This window comes from Callorhinus ursinus, unplaced genomic scaffold (genome assembly GCF_003265705.2).
Source record: "Callorhinus ursinus isolate GAN/ISIS: 27379988/994484 unplaced genomic scaffold, GSC_fseal_2.0 scaffold10, whole genome shotgun sequence".
NCBI classification, from domain to species: Eukaryota; Metazoa; Chordata; class Mammalia; order Carnivora; family Otariidae; genus Callorhinus; species Callorhinus ursinus.
In genome coordinates this window covers 47,207,766-47,230,656 of record NW_027397072.1, presented here as the reverse complement: position 1 = coordinate 47,230,656, position 22,891 = coordinate 47,207,766, and the positions used below count along the sequence as shown (strand labels likewise).

Genomic DNA, 22,891 nt, shown 5'->3' with positions numbered 1-22,891 from the left:
TAATAGTAAAGGGTTTCATGTCTGATTTTGACGAGGATATTTATAAAAACTCTTCTAATACTTTGTATTTTCAACAAGCCTGGTTTCGACTCAAAGCTTAGAAACATTTTCAAGGTCAAGATTATTCTGCTCACCTTTGGTTATGTGGGGAGCATAGCAGAGATGCTAGAGATACCATGCTAGGGGCATTCAACTTGTTTTAAGAACTGAAAAGTCAAACCAAGCCAAGACCTGAATTAGAAGGAAACCTGTGAAACAGAGGGCCCTGTTCCAACTGAGGGTCTTTGGAAATTAGGAAAGGAAGGTTCTGAAGTTTTAGGCTAGAGTAACTAGAATTACAACTTTCTTTTTCCATTGCTACAAGTCCCCCTTTAGCTCCTTTTTTTTTTTAATTTTCTATTTATTTATTTGACAGAGAGAGACGCAGCGAGAGAGGGAACACAAGCAGGGGGAGTGGGAAGAGGGAGAAGCAGGCTTCCCGTGGAGCAGGGAGCCCGATGTGGGGCTCGATCCCATCATGACCTGAGCTGAAGGCAGACGCTTAAGGACTGAGCCACCCAGTTGCCAACCCCCACCTTAGTTCCTTTAAAAGCCAGAGATTTCTATAAGGTAGAACCCAGAGATATCAGAAAATAAAACAAGTGTTTCACCAATATTTTGTTATTTCACCCTAATGGAGACATTCTATTTTAGAGTGTTAGAGCCAATTCAGATTTCCTCATAGTTGAGTCTTAAATAATTTCCTGTACCCAGATAAGTAACATTGATTCAGACAGCATAAGGAATTTAAATTCTTCCCTCTTTCCTTCATTCTCCTCCTTTTTTCCAATGATGAACTCAAGCAATATCTTACTCTATACAGAAAAAGAATTCAGAGGGAGCCAATTTCTCTGACAAACCAATTTAAATTAATTTAATAATGAAAGCAGTAGTCATTCACTGACAGTATCTGATTACATTATAATTACTAAAATTTTCCATTTTAAAAACTATAAAATTTTCCCAGAGAAAAATAAGAATACTGCATCAACATAAGAATGGGTGGACTTAAACTAATTTTTTCCCTACACATCTATTTCTTTTCCAAGAAATCTATAAGCATATTCAAAGGAATGGTTTCAACGTTGTTGGTTCTCATATTTATACCTGCTGTTTATTGCCAATATAATATGATACTCAAATACTCTCTGCTCAGGGAAGACACTGATACAGATAAAGTCTCCAAGAGGGATTTCCTATCCCAGATGACAAGAGTCACAAATATATCAAATCTAATGGCACAGCTCAGACAATAAAACATATGTTCCAGGAGCACATTTAATTAGGACAGGAACTGTTAGTGTGCAAGAGAGCAGAGCAGAATTAATGGCACAGTGTTTCTCTGTGGACTCTGAGGGGTTTGTTTTCATGTGATTAGAAAAGATTTGTCATGTACATTATGCCATCCCCTTTCTATCCTGTTACCCAGACTCTATTAATTTGGGTTTGCATTCTTACTCAGACAAGTTTTTCTCCCCTGACTTCAGTACTTTCCCACCTACCCTTGGATTCTTCCCCCGCCCCCCAAATTCCACTGTACTGCTGCAAATGTTAATTAGAAGAAAAGTGATTTGCAAGCATTGACAGATTCAGTTAAAGCTCTCCCTTGGACTCAATTAAGAAATTTCAAAACTATAAATACAAATTTTAAAAAGAGCACTGCTACAAATTGGGGTGATTTGTAAATATCATACACTGGAAACTTTGCCAAATGTGTAAGCAAAATGGAAGGATTAATCTATTTATGAACAGAATAGTTTTTTAACTTTACTTTTTTTAAACATTGAGAGTTTCTAAATATTTATTCAAATGGAGTTCATATCATGAAGTTTTAGTGCTGGGAAAATTGCTAAAATTTATTATTCTTAAGAGAAAAGAATTGCAATTCTTGGGATGGAAGATTTCCCCTTAATTTATGTAATCTGAGCATCCTTTGCACTCAATAGAAGTGATTTTCGTTAGTCATTTTCTTGGCCACTTGGCAATCAACTCCATGGCTCCATTTTTTGGTATGTAACTACTTAACTTTATAGAATCTGCCTTTCTAACTTGTAGCTCATGAACACGTGTAATTAGCTATTCTTTGGATTGCGACTGACTTTGACCTGGCAAATGCATTTTAAAAGGATTTATTTATTTACCTGAGAGAGAAAGAGAGAGAAAGAGCAAGCATGGGGGAGAGGGACTGGGGGAAGAGGTGCAGGGGAAAGGGAGAGAAAGTCTCAAGCAGAGTCCATGCTGAGCGTGGAGCCTAATGTAGGGCTCAATCTCACAACCCAAGATCACAACCTGAGCTGAAATGAAGAGTCACACACTTAATCGACTGTGCCATCCAGGCGTCCCAGCAAACACATTCTGAGAAGGGCGTGGACATCTGGCAAAATAAAAATTCCGGCACACCTTGAAATACTGGTAAAAAATGAAAAAGATATATGAGAACTATGTGAAAACTCAGTTGGTTTGGGGATTTTAATTAAGCTGCTATGCTAAGAATTAGAGTAATTTAATCTCCCCACCCTTCATCCTTTTTTTTTTCTCTTTTTCTAAAAGCTAGATCTATAACTAGTTGGCATTGCACAGAAAGAGCTCCTCACATTAGTGAACTTCTTTTTGTAAATGGCAATTGTGTTGCATTTGAATAATGGAAATGAAGCAAAGCCTCAATTAGCTGTATCTGCTGTAACATAGGAATCAGGCAGCACAGAAAGACAAACATAACAGGAGAGGAGGGAAGGACTAGGGTGCAATTAGAAAAAAAAAGTGGACAACAAAACATCTGCAATTAATGGCTCAGGAAACAGCTTTGTTTGGGTAGATAGTTACAATCCACAAGCTGTTAGTGAACTCCTATCAAGGATTTTCTATAGCCATAATTCAATGAGGAAACAAAAAGTAGGAAGTAAAGGGTAGCAATCTTACAGCAGAGATCCCTAATACTGTCTGCCTTTAGTTCTTATATGGCTGTGTATACTTGGGTAGAATTTTACCCTATGCCTTCTTAAGGACATTTCTTCAATTCCTGACAGAAATATCTTTTAAAAAGAACAAGTAATTATGCAAAAATGAAATCTTAATTTGGGGGTCCAAGAACCATGTGAAATTTAATGCAAAATTGAGTTCTTATTTACTCACGCCATATTTGTCTGAGCCTAGAATCAAGGCTAGTGTTAGTAAATACTGCAGCCTCTAGGCACATATGGCTAGTGAGCCCCTGAAATATACAGTCTGAATCGAAATGTGTTATAAGTGAAAAAAAATATGTTAGAGTTCAAAAATGTAATATGAAAAAAATGTAAAATAATGATCCTTTTACTGATTGCATACTGAAACATATTTTAGGTATATTGGGTTAGGCAAAATATATTTGTAATTTTTATAGTTTTTTTCAAATTCTTTTCTTTTTTTTAAAGATTTTACTTATTTATTTGACAGAGAGAGACACAGCAAGAGAGGGAACACAAGCACGGGGTAGTGGGAGAGGGAGAAGCAGGTTCCCCACTAAACAGGGAGCCTGATGCGGGGCTCGATCCCAAGACCTGGGATCTTGACCTGAGCTGAAGGCAGACGCTTAACGACTGAGCCACCGAGGCAACCCTAATTTTTATCTTTTTAAAAAAATTTTGCTCAATGTGGCTATTAGAACATTTAAAATTCCACATGTGGCTCACATGCATGTCTCCCATTATATTTCTAATGAACATAATTTCACAGTTTCCTGGGTCTATTAAAGAACAGAAAACTCACAGGGTCTCTTTATGCAAAGAATGTGTCAGGGTGTGTGGATGCTGAATCAATACTTGCTAAATGTATCTAATCTATAAAAAAATGTGGAAATCACTTTGTCAGGGAGCATTAAAAATCTGAGTTTTCATTAAGGAGTTTGGTTTCTGACACATCAGGCTCTTCTTTAAAGTACTGAGGGAAAATTCTCTGTGTGAAGGAAGAATCATGTGAGAACCTCTGACTGTGACTTGGTGCAGACTCACATTCATTAGGGGCTGCACGCCTCATTGGTGAGCACTGAGTGTCTACCTGTCAGCATGTCACACCTCACTGAACGTGGACTCCCAGGCGGCCACCTCCATCATTTCCTGCCTCACTTACCCTCCTGCCTTGATGGAGCTCTCCCTAGAGTTTGCCCAGGAGTCCATATATCCTCACTTACGTACGTTATTGGCATGATGAAGACAATCAATGTGGTCCTCAGGGGCTATCATTTTCTCTAAGCAAGGCTGAAAATTTGTATTTATTTCTGGTTAATTTGTACATTAATACTTTTCCTAGCTGCTTTTTGGATGTCATCTATTTAGTGGAGAAAAAAAAATAAAGAGCAACTACTTTGTCACAGAATTTTAACCTTAAGTTATGGAGCTGAGCTCAGTTGTTAGGCAAGCCTGTGCAAAACTGGAAAGAAAAATTCTCCCAATAGTTTATTAGGCTAGGTAATAGGGATAATAGGATACCAGAATTCTCTTTTCTTTTTGCATTTTTCTCTGTCCTTCAAAATAGAGTATAAAAGGTTCAGCCTACCACAATGTCACCAGGCAAACTTGGATATAGCTCCACTTTTTTATTCATTCCTCTTTTCTCCCGTTTTTTTTTCTTTTTTAAAATAAGAAATGTTTCCTAACAAAATGAAGATTTCAACCTCCTCCTAATAAAACGCTGCATTTGCAATCCTGTAAGCCTGCTACATAGTGGGAACTCAATCACGAAAAGATTGATTGATTGACTGACAGTATTATAAGAATGATCCAGAAGCCTCCACTCATTTTAAATTCTCCTTTTCAGTGAACAATGCTAGTTTCTAGTGGCATTTACATAATCACACACACACATATGTAGACACATTATATCCTATTATATTGTATATTATTATAGACATATACATACATATATACGGACACATAGATATACATATATCTTTATACATATATATATATATATATATATATATACGTATCCTTTTAAAGATAATGTTTTTCCTCTATAATTTAAGAAGAATATTCAAGAAACTGTATGATAGCTGTCTGTTAAAAGAACAGCCTGAGTGGCTCAGGAACAGAGGCACTTGGATGTCATTTTCCCTTTTTAAATTGTACACCATATGCTTATATAATTTAAAAACAAATAATGCTATATCCTCTTCCATTGTCCCAATCTTCCTTTATTGGAGATTTTCTCCATCACTGTCTTAAAATTCATTTTCTCCTTGTCTCACCTTCTATTTATTCAACAAGTTGAATACATCTATACACATCTAAAAACTTCATGTAAGGGAAAGCAGATTGGAATTCACTTAGGTATTGTGCGTAAATTTAGGAACAGTAATGTTCCTAATAAAACAAAAATTTTATTTTTGACTATAATCCAGATTAAATATTTTTTTTTAAAAGGCTCTCTATCCCACTCACTACTTTCTTATATTCAGGTTCATTAGCTTAATATTTTTAAATAGGATGATGTTTATTGCAGTGATGCTTTTCATAAAATTGTGCTTAATTTTGTATCTTAAAAGGATAAACATGTAGACAAGATGGATGGGGGAATTTATCCATTTGGAACATGCAAAGAAGAAAATCTGAAATTAGATATAACTTAGGTTTATATGCTTAAATTCTTTAATTGATGTCCTGGCTTCATGCCACCTCATTCACCTAGCTCCTTATGGGAATTTACAAAGGGTGTCTAATTTGGGCTTATAAAGAAGCCTAACTGATGTCCTCATGGAAATCATGTGGGACTGTCATTTGATCCCACCAGAGGCCAGAGAGCATCGTATTAAGAGTGCTTACTCTGGAGCCTCATGGCCAAGGTTCACAACACACTTGATGTGGAACTTCGGACATATGTCTTCACTCTTTGTCTTAGCTTATTCATTCATAAAATAGAGAAAGCAATTACACTTCAAGGACTTGCTGTGTAAACAAAGTAAGCTAAAACATGAGAAGCACAAATAGTAATCAGTGAGTAACCACTTGATAGGTGCCAATTATTCATTATTTTTCTTCTATTCAACCTCCATCCTTCTTTTTTGGTATTTAAGATTTCCCCTGCCTTCAAATTTGCACTGAGGTGACTTGTAACAACGGCTAATGCTCACAGAGGACCCCGTCTCCATTAGAAGCAGTATTGAGCCTCCTGGAAAAAGAGGTACAGAGGAGTCTCAGATCCGTGTGGTGCCCTTTAGTCTTCAATGTGCTGTAACTGTGTTGTCTGAAGATGTGGGGAGAATGCCTCCCTGCCCACATTTTCTGTAATAGTTTGTCACCTGCTTGAAAGTAGAGCTGTCTTGCTTCCCAAGTACATAGTCTTCAGTGAAGTTAACTTGACAATTTTGCATAGCTCCCAAGTTTAAAAATCCAAGAAATACTAACTCATGTAAATTTGATGCGAAAAATAAAGTGACTCACTTTCTCCCTCTTTACAATCCAAGATACATTCAGTTTTTACCATGAAAAGGGATGCTGATTTATTTTATTATGTCTAAAATTAAAGAGCCACATGCCTTATTTGAAAAGATAAATTCTCATTTCATGATGAGACATATTTTTGTATTAGTTTCCCAGGTGGCTTTGAGCAAAAGGGCATTTTTAGGGTTAATGGGATCTGTTCTCATTAATAGTAAAGCTTATGAATGCCTTTAGGTTTCACCTAAGGGAAAACATAGCAAATGCAAACTGTCAACTCATATAGATGCATCCTAAAATCTCAATCAAGCACAGTGAAGTCGTGTCAGGAAAAATTATTATCCTCTTGATTTAAAGAGTGCATTTTTCTCTCCCTGGTGACAAAGGAAGCATTTAATTATTAAAAGCTTATAGTGGTCCAAGTTGACAACTAATTTATTTCATCACACCAAATATGTTGTAAGACACTAAGTTTAAGATGTATCTTAAAACTTTCAGAATTGTTTCACAGGAGGTTAGGATAAATTACCATTGTTCTCAGTATTTTTCAATTACCAACTTTTCAATTACAAAAGCGTGATCAACATCAATCAACACCATATGCAAAGGAGTTGTAGGATAGTGGGAAGTGTCCTGAATTGGCTTTTTGAACATTTGGGTTTCATTCCTGGCACTCCCAGGAAAGTTGTGATATTAGCAAAGCCGTTTAGCTTCTCTTTTTAGTTTGCATGTCTATCAACTATAGACTTTGGCTAAATATGCTTTATAGTCCACTTCTAAAGGTAAACTATTAGGAGTGTTATTTCTTTCCCTAGTCAACCCATCAATAAAAAGTTTATAAATTGCAACTGAACAAGTGAAGTAATGGTCAATCTAACCAATAATGAAAAAAACTTTAATAAAAAGTGCATTTCATAATTTCTGGGTTTTGACAATGTAATTGGTGACTGGCAAAGAGAAACAGTCTGATCATAACTCATATTGGCATGAACATAGAAAGACAGGCACTTTCTTAAACTGCTGAAGCAAATGTATATATTAGTAAAAATTTTATGGATGGTAATATGCCAAAGTGCATTAAAAGCAGTAAAAATGGCCATTTAATCCAATATTCCTGCTTCTAAGAATTTATACTGAGACAAAGGGTATATTTACAAAGGTGGTTTACATTTACACTTAAGAACAGTTAACATATAATTATTTACAATAGAAAAAACAAAATATGAAATAAAAACTTAAATATTAAAGAATAGGAGATTAGTTACATGAATGTCAATGAGACTCTGCACAGGGTAATATCAGGGACATGGGCTTTGGAATCAGAGGGCCTGTTACACTTCAGGACTGTGAAATTACCTACTAATATTTTCTTGTGAAAGTTGCTAATCACAATAAAACTCGGTCTCTGCCCCTTTAAAATGAGAGTGATCATGGTATTTTCATCAGATGATTGTTGTGAGAACTAAATAAGATATGAATTTGTACTGGGTTTTATACTATTAACTCTCAACATTAGTATAAATCTACATGATGGACATTTGTAGGTATCCATTAGCACTGTGGGTAAAAAGCTGTCAACTGACATGGGAGGTATTTTTTTTAAAGATTTATTTATTTGAGAGACAGACAGAGATCACAGGGGAGAGGGGCAGAGGGAGATAGAAAGAGAAAATGTCAAGCAGACTCCCTGCTGAGCACAGAGCCCCATGTGGGGCTCCATCCTACTACCCATGAGATCATGACCTGAGGGGAAACCAAGAGTCAGATGCTTAACTGACTGAGCCACCCAGGCACCTTGACATGGGAGGTAATTTTTAATTATGTGATGACTTTAAAAAAATAAGAAGTTCCACGGCAGAATAGTATTAAAGTGAAATCCTATTTTTAGTATAAATAGGGAAAGAGAATGAAAAAGCCTGCATATAAATTCTTTGTTCATTTATATATTCTAGCTTTTCTATAAGATTCACCATTACTGTTTAATTTTTATGAAAAAAATATTTATGCTAAGTTTATATAAGTCAGAGCAAAACAGAGTAAAACACTAATATTCATTGAGATTTAAAGAAAAACAGAATTTCTAATTATACTTAATCAAAATGAAATACTAAAAGATAAAGTATATCCTTCCCAATCTGAATTGAATTTGTAGTTTGAGAAATCACCAGGAGTAGAATCAAACTAATAATAAAATATTTTTAAAATTTTAAGAGAATATGGGGATTGTAATAAATTAAAGTTATTCCAAATTTGCCTATGAAATCATGAAAATTTTATATATTATTATACATATATATCTTTTAATACATAGCTGACCTATGGAGGGGTGGGTAGGTGCCAGAAATGAAGAAAGAACGCAAAGGAAGCACAAACGTGGGATCTGAAACCAAGATATTGTGTTTGCATATAAACCCCATGGGCTATGCTGACGACTTCCACATGGAACTTATCTCCATGTTTGCCAGATGTTGGAGCTGGAATGGAGCTACTTGTGTAAAGCACAAAGTTTTGAAGGGCTAATCCAATTTTGAAAGAAAGGACTAGGAAAGAATTCTATTAGGAAACTCAGTTTCTAAAACAAATAGAATACCAGGCTCTTTCTGTAGTGCATGGAGGGCTCCCACAAGTATATGTGTATGTGTGCACACGTGTGTACGTGGGCATACACATATAAGAGAGGAGGGCTACATTAAAGATAAGCACTCAGGTAAAAAAAAATATAATTTACCAACAACATAAACTGAAGTTCCATGAAGCAGGGTTAGCAAATAAGAAACACAACTAGGACATAGTAAATTCCTATTTTATTTATTTAATCCAATCTTAAAAATTATTTAGGGAATTCAGGTAGCCATAACAAAGTATAAAGAAAGGGCACTAAAGAGAAAAAGAAAAAGCAGCAGGCAGATTTGAAAAAGATAATTCCTAGAAATAAAACAAAAAATGAAGTCTTTGAAGCTACTGTCCCTTATAGGAGAATGGTTTGAAAAAGTATAGTATATTCAAACAGTGGAAATTTGGACAGAAGTAAAAAATGAATCAATTCAAGCTTTATGCATTAAAAGGGACATTGGGTTAAAAAAATGATACAGAGGATATATCCAATTTGGTGTCAACAATATAAAATTTAAAACATTCAAAACAATGCCATGTATTATTTAGAAATACATGCTTAGTGGGGCCCCTGGGTGGCTCAATTGGTTAAGCATCTGACTCTTGACTTTGGCTCAGGTCATGATCTCAGGGTAATGGGATTGAGCCCCAGGTCTGGCTCTGTACTCAGCGGTGAGTCTGCTTGATACTCTTTCCTTCTCCCTCTCCCTCTGCCCCTCCCCAGGCTAGCACATACACTCTCTCTCTCAAATAAATAAATCTTAAAAAAAAAATACATGCTTAGTATCATTGTCAACAAATGCATATAAAGATGAAATTCAGGGTCATGTATGAATATGGAAACTGGAAAGGGACACAATGAGGCCTTCAACTGCTTACTCTTTTTTTTTTCCCCCTCTCCAGGTCATCAGTGAACATATTGTTCTTTATATATTTTGTATTTATGAAATATTTTATAATAATCTCTCTTAAATTGTTGTACAGAATTCAAAAAAAATCAAACACTGTAAAACAATAATTCATCCACTAACCAAGAGCAGGTTGTTTGACACTAGAAAAATATAAATATTGTATTGTTTACTGATATATAATAAAGTCTAAGCTATAGTATGGTATTTATACATATTTATGTAAGGAAGAAAGGAAAAAAAAGAAGGTCATAATGTGGGGTGGGGTGGGGTCTATCAACAAGATATCAAGAACTGTGTGAAGGGCTCTATTAGTTAATATAGTTAATAAAAACTATGCGAGTTAATATTAGCTAATATAGTTAGTATTAGTTAATATAGTTAATAATAACCTCAACAGAATATGTATATTACCAAAAGGTCAAGAAGATAACCTTTTGAAACTAAAACCATGTTAATGTTTTTAGTAAAAAATTTACATGTAAAAAAACATGTAAATTTGATGTTTTAAAAATCATGATAGTTTGTCTTGTTCTTGACTTTAAAATTAATATTTCCATTTGGTCATTGTATGTGATACCTGATTTAAAAAAGATAATCCTTTCCCAAATGTAAGAGTGTAGTTATTTTTTTGATACTGATATTTAACCTGAAACATTTGTGATCAGAGTGGAGCAGCATTCTACATCCAGAGAGAAGCCTGTGATGTGAAATTCCTGTCATCTTACTGAAGTTTTATCTACCTCTATCTATTATTAAGAGATTGATGTTTGAATCTCAAGTTAGGATAGTGGATTTTTCAATTTCTCTTCACAGATGTATCAAATTTTACATTATGTATTTTTAAATTATGTTATTATGTGCATACCAGTTTGAAAAATTCCAGGAAGCCACAGCTACAAATGGATGATTCACAGGTGCTCATGCGGCAGCCACAGTGAAACTTGAGAGTGTCAGATAGTGCCACTGCTACTAACTTCAGCTGGTAATTTTCAAAAACTTGATGTCTTCCTAGGTATCTGCCTGCAACTGTTACTAGAATAAAACTGCTTTCCCTTCTCTTACACTTTTGAAATTTTATAGGGATACTCTTCACTGATAAAGTCTCATCTAGACCCATAAATATAAGGGAATCCAGGAATATGTAGTTCCAGACTTCCATAAAAGATTGCGTGTTGAGGTGGCATTGATGCAATGTTTACCACGGATAATTCAGCACAATATATTCCTTTGTTTACTCAGCATCCATAGATATCCTTCTACCTTCACTTAACTCTCTAAACTGCAATATACAAACGATAGCATTCTTTCACCTAACTTGATGTAACTGCCCATTAATAAAAATTTGCCTACCCTCTCCTCAAAAACATGTGGACAAAATTCTCAGAAGTTACCTCTGTGTGATAAATATGTGTGTGATATTTATCCTTACTCTAGCTCCGTCATGATCTTCCTGTGATATATCAGTGAGGATAGATGGGGGTACAGTTCAGTAATGAATAAACCCCAAATATCAGTAACTTAAAAATAATTTATTTCTAAATCATGGTGCATTTCCATGTTTTTTTTTTAAAGATTTTACTTATTTATTTGAGAGAGAGAAAGAAAGTGCAAGCACGAGAGAGAGAGAGAATGCTCACGAGTGGAGGAAGGGGTAGAGAGAGAGGGAGCAGACTCCCCTCTGAGCAGGGAGCCCCAATGTGGGACTCAATCCCAGGACCCTGGGATCATGACTTGAGCTGAAGGCAGACACTTAACTGACTGAGCCACCTAGGCAACCTGATTTCCATGTTTATTAATGAGGTTTTCTGTCCCATGTTTTCCTCACTTTGGGAGTCAGGCTAACAGAAGTTACCTCATCTAGAATATTGATAGTCAAGACAGCAAGGGGAAAAGAAAATGGAGAATGTGTGACAATCATAAACACTCAATTCAACAAGTTACTTCTGTCCATGTTTTATTGGTCAGATCAAGTTTCATGGCCATGCCCAAGGTTAAGGGAGGAGGAGTCTGGTTTTCCTATATTCCCATGTGTAAATGGTAATAATGTCAAACCCAGTAATCTGTGATAGAAAGCAGGATTTTTCAAGGGATAATAATCAGAGAGGTAAAACAGAAAATACCTTAGATACCACCCAAAACATTTTATTACCAAATGTTGTTTCAAAATTTTTTAGCATATTTATTTTCAACTATTATTTATCCTATTCAGTCAAGATTAGACATTTTGTTATGAAAGAATGTTACAATATGGTTAGCTTTTTCAACTCCACTTCTGCTTATTCAATGTTCAATTTTTTTTTCCATTTCAGTCTACCCAACACTATTATGCAGAACTAAAGACATTACTACTCCAGCTATGTCAACAAGCTATTGTGCAAGTAATGTCTTAAGATATTTTCTATTCCTCAAAGAAAATACTCAAGAAATAAGACTAACTGTTCATTTATTCAATTTCATATTGACCTCTTATAAGACTTTAGCTGAGATCAGTGAATTAATAAATGTCCAGTTTTATAAAAGAATTTGGTAAGAACATTACAAAACTTTGAGGATATATTTGAACATTTAAATGAATATTTTAAGCCAAAAAACAATAAAATAAGTAAAAAGTAGCAAAACAATGAAAGAAGATTTGACAATTGTTGTCTGGAGTCAAGAACTGGTATAGGGATATTCAACATGTATTCCATAATGTTTGTGTGTGTGTGTGTGTGTGTGTGTGTGTGTGTGTGTGTGTGTGTGCCCGCGCAGAATATAAGGATTTGAAGAGCCATGAGAATATTCTTGAAGAAAAATAATGCTATCATAGTGTTTGTTTTTCAGCAACATAGCAATGTTCTTCAGAAAATGGAGGTGTCTTCTAAAACTCTGCCTTCATTCATGGTTCATGTTTTCCACTATTTCAATTTCTTTTACCTCATTCCCACCTTCCCCTTCCTTCTTTTTTCATTATGCAACATATATCTCCAACTATCTAAGAAAAGAAAGAAAAACATCTTTCACATATTGGGACAAGAACCATGAACATAATTTATCTATGAATGTATCATATATCTTGCTTACTAAGAGAACTATAGAAACAGACATTGTAGACCTTTGAAGAGAAAGAGGAATTAAAATATATAACAAATTGATCTTTTTTTGACTTTGCATTTCTTAAAGTGTAAACTCAGTCAATATGCTTTTTAGTGAAAGGAACAGAAAGCAATATTATAGGTAGACACAGTAGGGGGATCAAATAGAACACTGTCTATTCTATGTGAAGAGAGGTGAACATTTTGAAGGCAGAGAGAAACATTCCATAGGCAGAGATACTTCAAATAGAAGAAATTAGTGCAATTTTTGGTCAAACTTTTTGTAGGTATTTAGTTAGGCGTGAAAAGAAGAAATGCCAGCTTGAAAGAGGGCAATCACTTTCTCTTCTAAAATGGAAAGAAATGCTGAGAAGATAAAGAGGAAATATGTATGTTGAAATAAAAAGAGCAACAAATATGGGAATTCTTCTTAGATCCTAAAAGCCTCTGTAAAGCAAGAAATGATAATGATCTTCTGGGAATGATAGGCAAGTTGTTCAATAAAGGACAGTACCTGAAAAAGGAAGATATGATCCTAATTAGCTAGAGTGAAGAGTTTGCCATGGAAATAAGCATAAATAAACCCAGGGATCAAGAGGCAACAGCACAGTCTCAACCGAACTTACCAGATCTAAAACTGAATTTGGTTATGATTTCATTTCCTTTTGCCAGATCATAAAGAGTTTATATTCTTCTTCTTCAAGGAATAAAATGTAAGTAAAGTGCCATCCAAGAAAATAGTCAGTTTAAATTGGAAGGAAGAAAATGCTTCCATTTTGCTTTCCTTTTCCTGATCTCCTCATAGAATTACAGAATGTACAGAGTTAGGGAGGATCTTGGGATCTAAGTCTCAGTTCGGGTATCTTCTACACAACTCCCCTGACATGTACTTAATCTGTGCTTAGGAATTTCACTTGCATTATAGGAAGCTGTCTACCTGAGCTCTGAAGCTGAGGGTAGTCGGTGGGAGGCAGACTGGGGAGTCCAAATGGTCTTTATTATTTTAAGCCGAAAATCTAGCTCACTGTCCTTTCACTGAGTTCTCTGCTGTAGTGACAGATTGGTTTCTTCCTCTTTGATATGAAATTTCCTCAGATGTTTAAAATCAGTCATCAGGTTAATGTTTCTAGACTTGTGAGACTACCTTCCAGTTTGCCAATGCCTCTTCACATTTGTCACCATCGCTCTGGATATAATTTTCCATCTGTGTGAAGGTACTTTTACAGAGCATACAATAAGGATGATCAAAAGTCCTGCTGTGCCTGAGACTAAGGGGGCTTCCACAATTCCTGACTTTCAGTACTAAAGTTAAGCAGATTGGAATGATTTGGTCACCCCTCAAGGTATACATTGCTTTCATCATCCACAGGAAAACAAATACTTCTTTATCTGGTTTCAATCTCTTTCTCTTTTCCTGATAATTCTTCTGGAAAAGATGCTGATGACCAAATCAATCATCAGGCAGCAGGAGGATGATGGCATGGGGAATAAACAATTTAAATCATTTACAGTTGGATTGTCAGGACCAAGGTGATAAAAAGTAATGTACTCCTTTATATACTGTGCTATGAATTGATCAGGAGATTCATTTCATATACTGGTTTTATGATATTTCAGGCATTCTACTGTTCCAGCCACCCCCAACCTACAGTCATCTGCATTACATTAATGATACACAACAGACAGTAACCAATTATTTACATCATGTCTCTTGGAATCATCTCTTAGAATATTTAAAAAGCAAAAGTCTTTTCTTTATTCCAAAATGTGAAGAGGGAATCCATGAAAATACTTCACAAACTGCTTTCTTATCTTCACATTATGTCCTAAAGTGCCTCTACCTTCAAGTACCTCAAAGTTTTGTCCAATTTTTTAAAATTTCTTAGGGTACAGACATCTATATCTTTCAACAAAAGCGTTTTTATTCTGATGTCTGCCCAATGCTACAAAGTGCAGATTCTTGAAGATAAACTTACCAACTCAAATGTTTTCTTGTGGCTTCCACTGTCCAAAGAACTTCCATGATTTAGGTCTACATTTTCAAATAAGCAAAAGAAGACCAGGCCAGAGGCGAGTGGAAGTGGATTATTTCTCAAGGACTTGATTCTTGCCAGTTAAAATTACAGCTGCAACCTGCATGCATCCCCTCCCTCTACAGGAAGTCAGCTAACTCCACTGACACTCCTGACCCCTCTCAGTCTGGTGCTTTCATTTCATTCCCTTCCAGTCAAATGTCTCCAAAACTCAGGAGAAGATTTAGAGTCAGTTATAAGTAAAAAATTATTTTTAGGAGACTTTTACTACTATGAGAAACTCAAAAGAGACAGATTCTTGTATAGACTTAGCAATATCAATGACAATCATATTCATACTAAATGAATTAATACCTTACTTAGAAGAGTGCCTGGTACATAGCAAGTGCTCAAAAAAAAAAAGTCAGCTATTATTAACTGCTCTTTTTAATACAATATAGTATATATAATGAATATTTTATTAATATATAATGGTTCAAGCACATTAAAAATGTGGAAATTGCATGTAGGACAATACAGAAATTATCTAGAATTAGTATGCTCAGAATTATTCTGCTCGGAGATAATATTTGTATATTTGAAATTATACTGTGCATAAATTTTAAAGCTTTTTCTTACAGTTTCACTATTTTGTATATTCATTTAATGACTACATAGTTTTCTATCATGTAGCAGTAAAACTGTATAATTAACAAATTCCTTAATACTGAATATCAACTTTTCCTAAAGTTTTATTTTTCTGAACAAATTTGAGTATTAAAATCATATCTCCTAAAATTTTCAGCAAATTATTATTCCCTTAAGATCACATTCTAGGGCACTTGGGTGGCTCAGTCGTTAAGCGACTGCCTTCGGCTCAGGTCATGATCTCAGGGTCCTGGGATCAAGCACCACATCAGGCTCCCTGCTCAGCGGGAAGCCTGCTTCTCCCTCTCCCACTCCCCTTGCTTGTGTTCCTTCTCTCACTGTCTCTCTGTCAAATAAATAAATAAAATCTTTAAAAAAAAAAAAGATCACATTCTAGAGAAGAATCTTTGGACCAAAGGCTACAATTTTAAAACATGTGATTTGTATCGTAAATTGTTCTCAAAGGAAGTGTGGCTAATTTTCATTTACATGAGTAGTACCAAATTGCTACATCCCCTCTATTTCTAATAAATGAATGCATATATGTGTGTATATGTCTGTATATGGATCTATCTATACACACACACATATATATATACACACATGTATATATGTAGATTTAGATCTATTAATTTAATCTTTGTCAATAATTGTTATTTTAGCTTTTATAATCAGTATTTTTTTAAGAACATTTTGCATAACTCAAAATATCTTTAAATCTGTGATGAAGATAGGACCTTAATACTGAAGTCACAGAAGTGCTGTGGCAATGTTATGGATAAACAACCCAGTTGGTAAGTGGTAAAGAAGCAAAACTTAAGCCTTTGAATGCCAAGTCTATAATTCTTTCCATTTTAGCAAGCAGAACATGTCAGTAAGCAAATTTCTCTTTCTTTCTTTCTTTTTTATTATGTTATGTTAATCACCATACATTACATCATTAGTTTTCGATGTAGTGTTCCATGATTCATTGTTTGCATATAACATCCAGTGCTCCATGCAGTAAGCAAATTTCTTGATATGTGCTGGTAGCCACTAGGATCATTCACTCTATTTTAGGAAATCTAATTTGGCATTGTACCTAAAGTAAGTCAAAGAAGTCAATGAACAAAGCAGAATAAATGTACTTACAGATGTCCTGAGTCAGTGGTCTTTGAAATATTTAACTTTTCCCCCTGTGGTATGCTTGTGGTTTTGCTGAATAATATGGTGTGAGACTTAGTAATTGTTTGTTCAGTTGACTGACAAGCATTACATTGAGTAAGTAATTATTTGTCATTCGTCAGTATTTCAAGAAGACTGTGTGGTTTAAGTTGAGAGTAAGTCACTTAAGGTTTAGGGGTTTAATGTTCGATTTTCCACTGATTTATGTCAGGTTTTACTCTATTAAAAAAATTAGACCATAAAACTGTCCTAATAAGGATGACTCGGGCTTCAGCTGTAGGGAAAAAAAAAATGAGAATAAGAGCCAACTCATTTTATTACTAAGACAAGACTGATTTCTTATCAGCATATTCACCTTATGCCCAGGATGCAGGTCTCAAAGTAGTCAAAATTGAAAAGTGTTGTGGCCATAGACATAGAAAACCAATTCTTTTAAATCACTAATTTCTCTGATTTTGGATAAAAATGGGAAAAATTAATCAACAAAAAGAATTGTTGATTAGAAATATCTAAATGTGCTATGTAAAGTTAACAATTATTTTTTTTAAAGAACTGAAGACTTATGTTCAAGAGCTGAATTGAAACTATCATGAGAATGTATGAGAAATTATAAGAAATTATTATAAGATAGTAAAAAATGACAACTTATTAGATTGCTTATAAAAGTAAGTCTAGTCTTGGATAGCAAAGTCTAAGAAGTTAGTATCTGAAAACACATCAGAAGTAGTATAAGAACACAGAAGAGTTTGCTGAGAATCTTGCAGAATTATTATAGTTTCTACATACAACAGAGATTACAACTTTAACAGCACCAGGAAGAAATGACAGTACCCTGATTTTGTCTGATTCTGTCTGAGTATGTTCCGTTCCTCTGAGATAGTCTATCTTTAAAAAAATTAAGAAAACTAGTTCATGGCAAAATGGGACCCTAAGTTATGCCTACTGGCTGCCTAATCTCTCTTGTCTCTCTTTCCTATTTATATTTATATTTTGTATGCACATAAGCAATTATGACATTATTAATATATTAAAGAACATAGCTATGGAATCTAATGGTATAGATTTAAATCCTGGCTCTTACTAATTAGTTGTGTGACCTGTATTAGTAGTTAAAACTCTCTTTGCTTCAATTTTACCCTAAATAAAATAAAGATTTAGTTCTTCTTATCTCATGTACTTGTAGAAAAATTCATATAAAAAACTCATTCCACTAAAATATAACCTTTCATTTTTTTTCCAGAAAGTTTGTGAAAAATCATGAAAATTATTTTTTAATGTCATGATGTTGAACACATGCCAATTTCATTTTCATTTGTATTTGGAAGAGAATTCTGATTGTCTCATTTATGCTACTGTACTATAAATTGATGATATCCATTTGTCATAAAAGCTAAGTCAAAAGGATATCACAAAAACCAGCTGGGAAAAAACAAAACAAAACAGTGAATTCAGAAGGTTATGGAACACTCTGTTCCAATCTCATCAGACATATTGTACATACTCTCAGAATCAGGCATGAATAATAAACACTGAATTATGTGAAGTTTCAGTATACTTACACTTACTATAGAAAGTCTACTCTCTACAGCTTTGTGTTTGACTCTGATAAAGCTCTTAAATATTTTTTTCTTTAAAAGGTTCATAAGAATGAACAGATATGAGGAATGGAGACTATGGTTTGAGCCCATGTATTAATCTGTCCATTCTAATCCCAAAAGATTTAAACAAAGAAATATAAAAATGAGAAGACATTGATTCTAGCACAGGATGGCATAAGTTAGATAGGTATTTTGAGAAATGTCTATAAACTACACTGCAGGTTAAACGGAGTTGAGGGCAGGACCTGTGATTTACTGCTTGAAGGAAAATCCCACATGCGTATAATGGGAAGTGTGTCCCAAAAATCCCTGGACAAAGCTAGGTTGAACCAGCAATATGACGTCTGACACCAGAACAGATGAGAAAAGAGGACTAGAAAAGAGTTGGACTCAAGACTTAGAGAAGTGGCCCAGACACCAGAAGAAGCACAGTGCCAAGGATTTGCATTTGACTGAATGGCTGGTGGTAAATAACTGACAATGGCTAAAAATGAATTCAAGAGAAAGGCAATGGTACCAGACAGGAAATAATTAACTACTGTTTTGCTGACACACACAAAACAGGAACACAAACTTCTAGGTACAAAAGCAAAACTTCCTATGAAAATAGCAAACAACAACAACAAAAAAGAGAAATTACCTAGGTACATATTTTTCAAAAAATGAGCCAGAGGTAAGAATGCTAATTTAAATACTCCCAAATAACACAGAGTAAGATGGACAATTAGCTAATAATGTTAGATGTTAATTCTACTTATATTAACGAATACATTTAATGTGCCAATAAAAAAAAGCAACAGGATTTTTTTTTTTTTTGGCGGGGGGAAGTAGTAGATTAGTAAGATTATTTCAAAGTACACACAGAAAAAGTAATCAAAGGATATCTAGCAAAATTCAGAAAAATAACAACACGAAGCACCAGCCTTACTACATAATACAATGAAAAATCTCAGCAATTAGAGGGTAGTGCCAGTACAGAAATAGACAAAAACACCTACCAATAAACATTAGCAAATAAGGAACATCACAAAGGTCATAGGGGAAAATGTATCAGTTTGATACTGAATTATAAAAAATGTGATATAAAAAAAGATAACAAGCAATAAAACCAGTCATATCCACATTTAATATCTAAATAATTACTGGTGGTATGGCTATAAAGTACAATCAGTGAAAACACACTGAAGTAAGACATCCTTCGTTTAAAAGAACTTTATCATCTAGAGCTAAAAATCCATGGTTCTTCAGCAAACTGTGTGATATTTAAATAGGGGGGAAAGTATAATGAGCAAGGAAGTACAAATATGCCAGAAGTTTTCATTTAACATAGGAAGAGCAAATGATTCAGTGTTACCTATGATTTTAGTAGAAATAATTAGGTTTGGCATTTTGTTTTTTACTGAAACATAACAAGTATTCTAATGATTTTCGGATGTATATCTTCCAAATCACTAGAAGAGACAAAAAAAAAAAAAAAGAGAGAGAGAACAAAAATCACTGTTTAACTCCACAATTCTGATAGCGGTCCAGTATTAGGAAATGTAATAGGGGCTCCTGGGTAGCTCAGTCGTTAAGCATCTGCCTTCGGCTCAGGTCATGATCCCAGGGCCCTGGCATCAAGCCCCGCATGGGGCTCCCTGCTCTGCAGGAAGCCTGCTTCTCCCTCTCCCACTCCCCCTGCTTGTGTTCCCTCTCTCTCTGTGTCTCTCTCTGTCGAATAAATAAAATCTTTAAAAAAAAAGGAAATGTGATAATAAAAATTCATCACATTATGAGATCTAAAGTGAAAAATGCATGTAATCTGGAACAATGCTCCCCAAAAGAATTTGAGACACTGTAACATATACTGATAGTTTTTAACAGAATACAATACTTTCACTAATTGGAAATTGAAGAAGTTAATAACATGATAAAGCATGATTATCTATCACAAAGAATGGTCAAAATCCTACATAATGGAGGCCTTCTCATTAAAATTAAGAAAAGACAAAGACATCTGACTTCTCCACTTTTATGAAAGGACTATCCAAGGTAATTGGATAAAAAAGAGTTTCTAAAAAGGAGTAAAAACATTGGAATAAAAAGTTAAAGTAATAATGATAGCTTGCTTAAAATCACAGAGGAAACAATTGCAGAAAGATTTGAATTATTCTTAGTATGAGTTACCAAAAATATAGATGGCTACCTAAACAAAGATTACAGAATTAATCTTATTTTTCTTTTCTTACTTTATGCATCTACTTTTTATTTTTCTTTCCTCAAAAAATATTGTATTAAAAATTGTAATGGAAGTTATGATGAAACAATATTAAAATAAACTATCTAAATAAGAAATTAGAGTCACTTCTATAACATGCAGACTAATGAAGCACTAAAATTATATTAATGGCCAAACCCTTCAATATTTTCCTTGAACGTTTACAAGTATTAATATATTGTACCTCATTCCACTTAACTTACTTATATTAGAAAAGTAGTTTGCTTTTCCTTGGAGCTTGAAAACCATGATCTGGAATTCTTCGACATGAGGGAGTTTATGAGAAATTAACCTTATTCAAATTCATGTTATTCATATCTTGCCTCTCTTTCCTCCGTCCTCCACATAACACACACACACAGACACACACAAACACATGCAACTGAGCTTTATATGCATTACTTTACTTAATATCACAATGTCTTTTCAAAATATGAATTATCATCTTCTTTTTAACTAATTAATTCTTTAATCAATAATTTTAGGTGGGGGGCGCCTGGGTGGCTCAGTTGGTTAAGCAACTGCCTTCGGCTCAGGTCATGATCCTGGTGTCCTGGGATCGAGTCCTACATCGGGCTCCCTGCTCAGCGGGGAGTCTGCTTCTCCCTCTGACCCTCCCCCCCCTCATGTGCTCTCTCTCTCTAATAAATAAATAAATACAAATCTAAAAAATAACAGTAATAATAATTTGAGGTGGGGGGAAGGGGCAAAGGGAGAGGGAGAGAGAGAGAGAGAGAATCTTAAGCAGCCTCCATGCCCAGCATGGAGCCTGAGACAGGGCTCGATCACACAATGCTGAGATCATGACCCAAGCTGAAATCAAGAGTCAGGGATGCTTAACTGACTGAGCCACCTAGGCGCCCCATCATCTTTTCTTTTTTTCTTTTTTTTTAAATGGGAAAACACAGCCACAAAAAAAGATAATCTTGCCCTACCCTAGGATTCATGGGGAAAGAAGGGGCAGCACTGGGACCCATGCCCATTACTTACCTCTCACAGAGTCTCCACAAAGAGAGATAATTGAAAACTAATGTGTTATTCTCTATAAAAATTATATTCTGGTAAGAGTATCTTTGAATAATTGATTTATATATTACAAAAAAAAAACAATGTAAAGGAAGTTGAATTATTGTTCTTGCCCTGCCCCCCAGACGTCACTAGTATCCTTAGGAAATACCAACAATAATGTTCAGACTGTTAGAATTATATATAAAACCTTTCCCAAAGAAGTTCCATTTAAAAGCTTGCCCTTGGAATGCTCTGGGTTATCTTCCCCTTCACTCTAGTTCCCTCTTATCTTGGCCATAAATAAAATAAGGGGAACTGGGAGATACGGATTTCCACATACATATTAAATGTGTACCTCCTTATGCACAAGCGGAAGTCATTATTCTCATGGAGATATATTTTAATATTTGCTTCTTTACTAATAAAATTAAAACCCAGAAAGATGCCATGTAATTTTACATCCTTTAGGTCGACATATTTGGGAAATAAGATAGCCCTGGTTTGGGGGGAATTCATGCCCCACAATCTTTATTTTTCATGTGGAGGAGTTACTGGTGTCTGAGACTCACACTAGATTAAAGAAACTCTTTATTGATCAGTTCTACATGCACATAGTACAGCAAGGGATGAAAACCACTGACCTAAACTAAACTTCTGGCCTTTATCTCCCCACCTCCCCACTTGTCTCTCATTTTCTCCTGTGGGAAGAGAAATGAATCATAGATTCATTAATCTCTGGAAAAGGAATTGAGCATGCTTGACTCAGCTGCGGCATCCTTAGAAGCCAACCTGTCCTCAGATCCACGTGTTTTGGTCTGTTTCCAGGCTTGTGGTGAGGGGGCCACTCCTGGTGAGGAAAAATGTATCATCGTCCAGGACTGACGGGATGAATTATTAATATGCCCACTTGTCCACAGATCTACAGCAATTTTCTAAAAGGCTATATCGGTCATAAAGGTCATATTTTGATCTATTAGTTTCATGTATTTATTACTCTCTGGATTTGGAAATGGATGCATAGGAGGGCTGTTGTTTATATACCACTTGCCTCCCACAAAACTTCAAAAGTATAGTTTCCATTTTACAACTAAAAGCTAAGAAAGCAAAGTGAATAAAATCACACAGTCAGTGTGGGATGTGTGCATGTGTGGGGTGAT

At 34.9% G+C, this 22,891-nt stretch overlaps 1 protein-coding gene across 2 annotated transcripts in view; it reads right to left on the bottom strand.

The window, feature by feature from the left end:
• Positions 1 to 22,891, bottom strand: part of LRRTM4 (leucine rich repeat transmembrane neuronal 4) — a 729,583-nt gene that overhangs the window by 368,934 nt on the left and 337,758 nt on the right. The window lies entirely within an intron of this gene.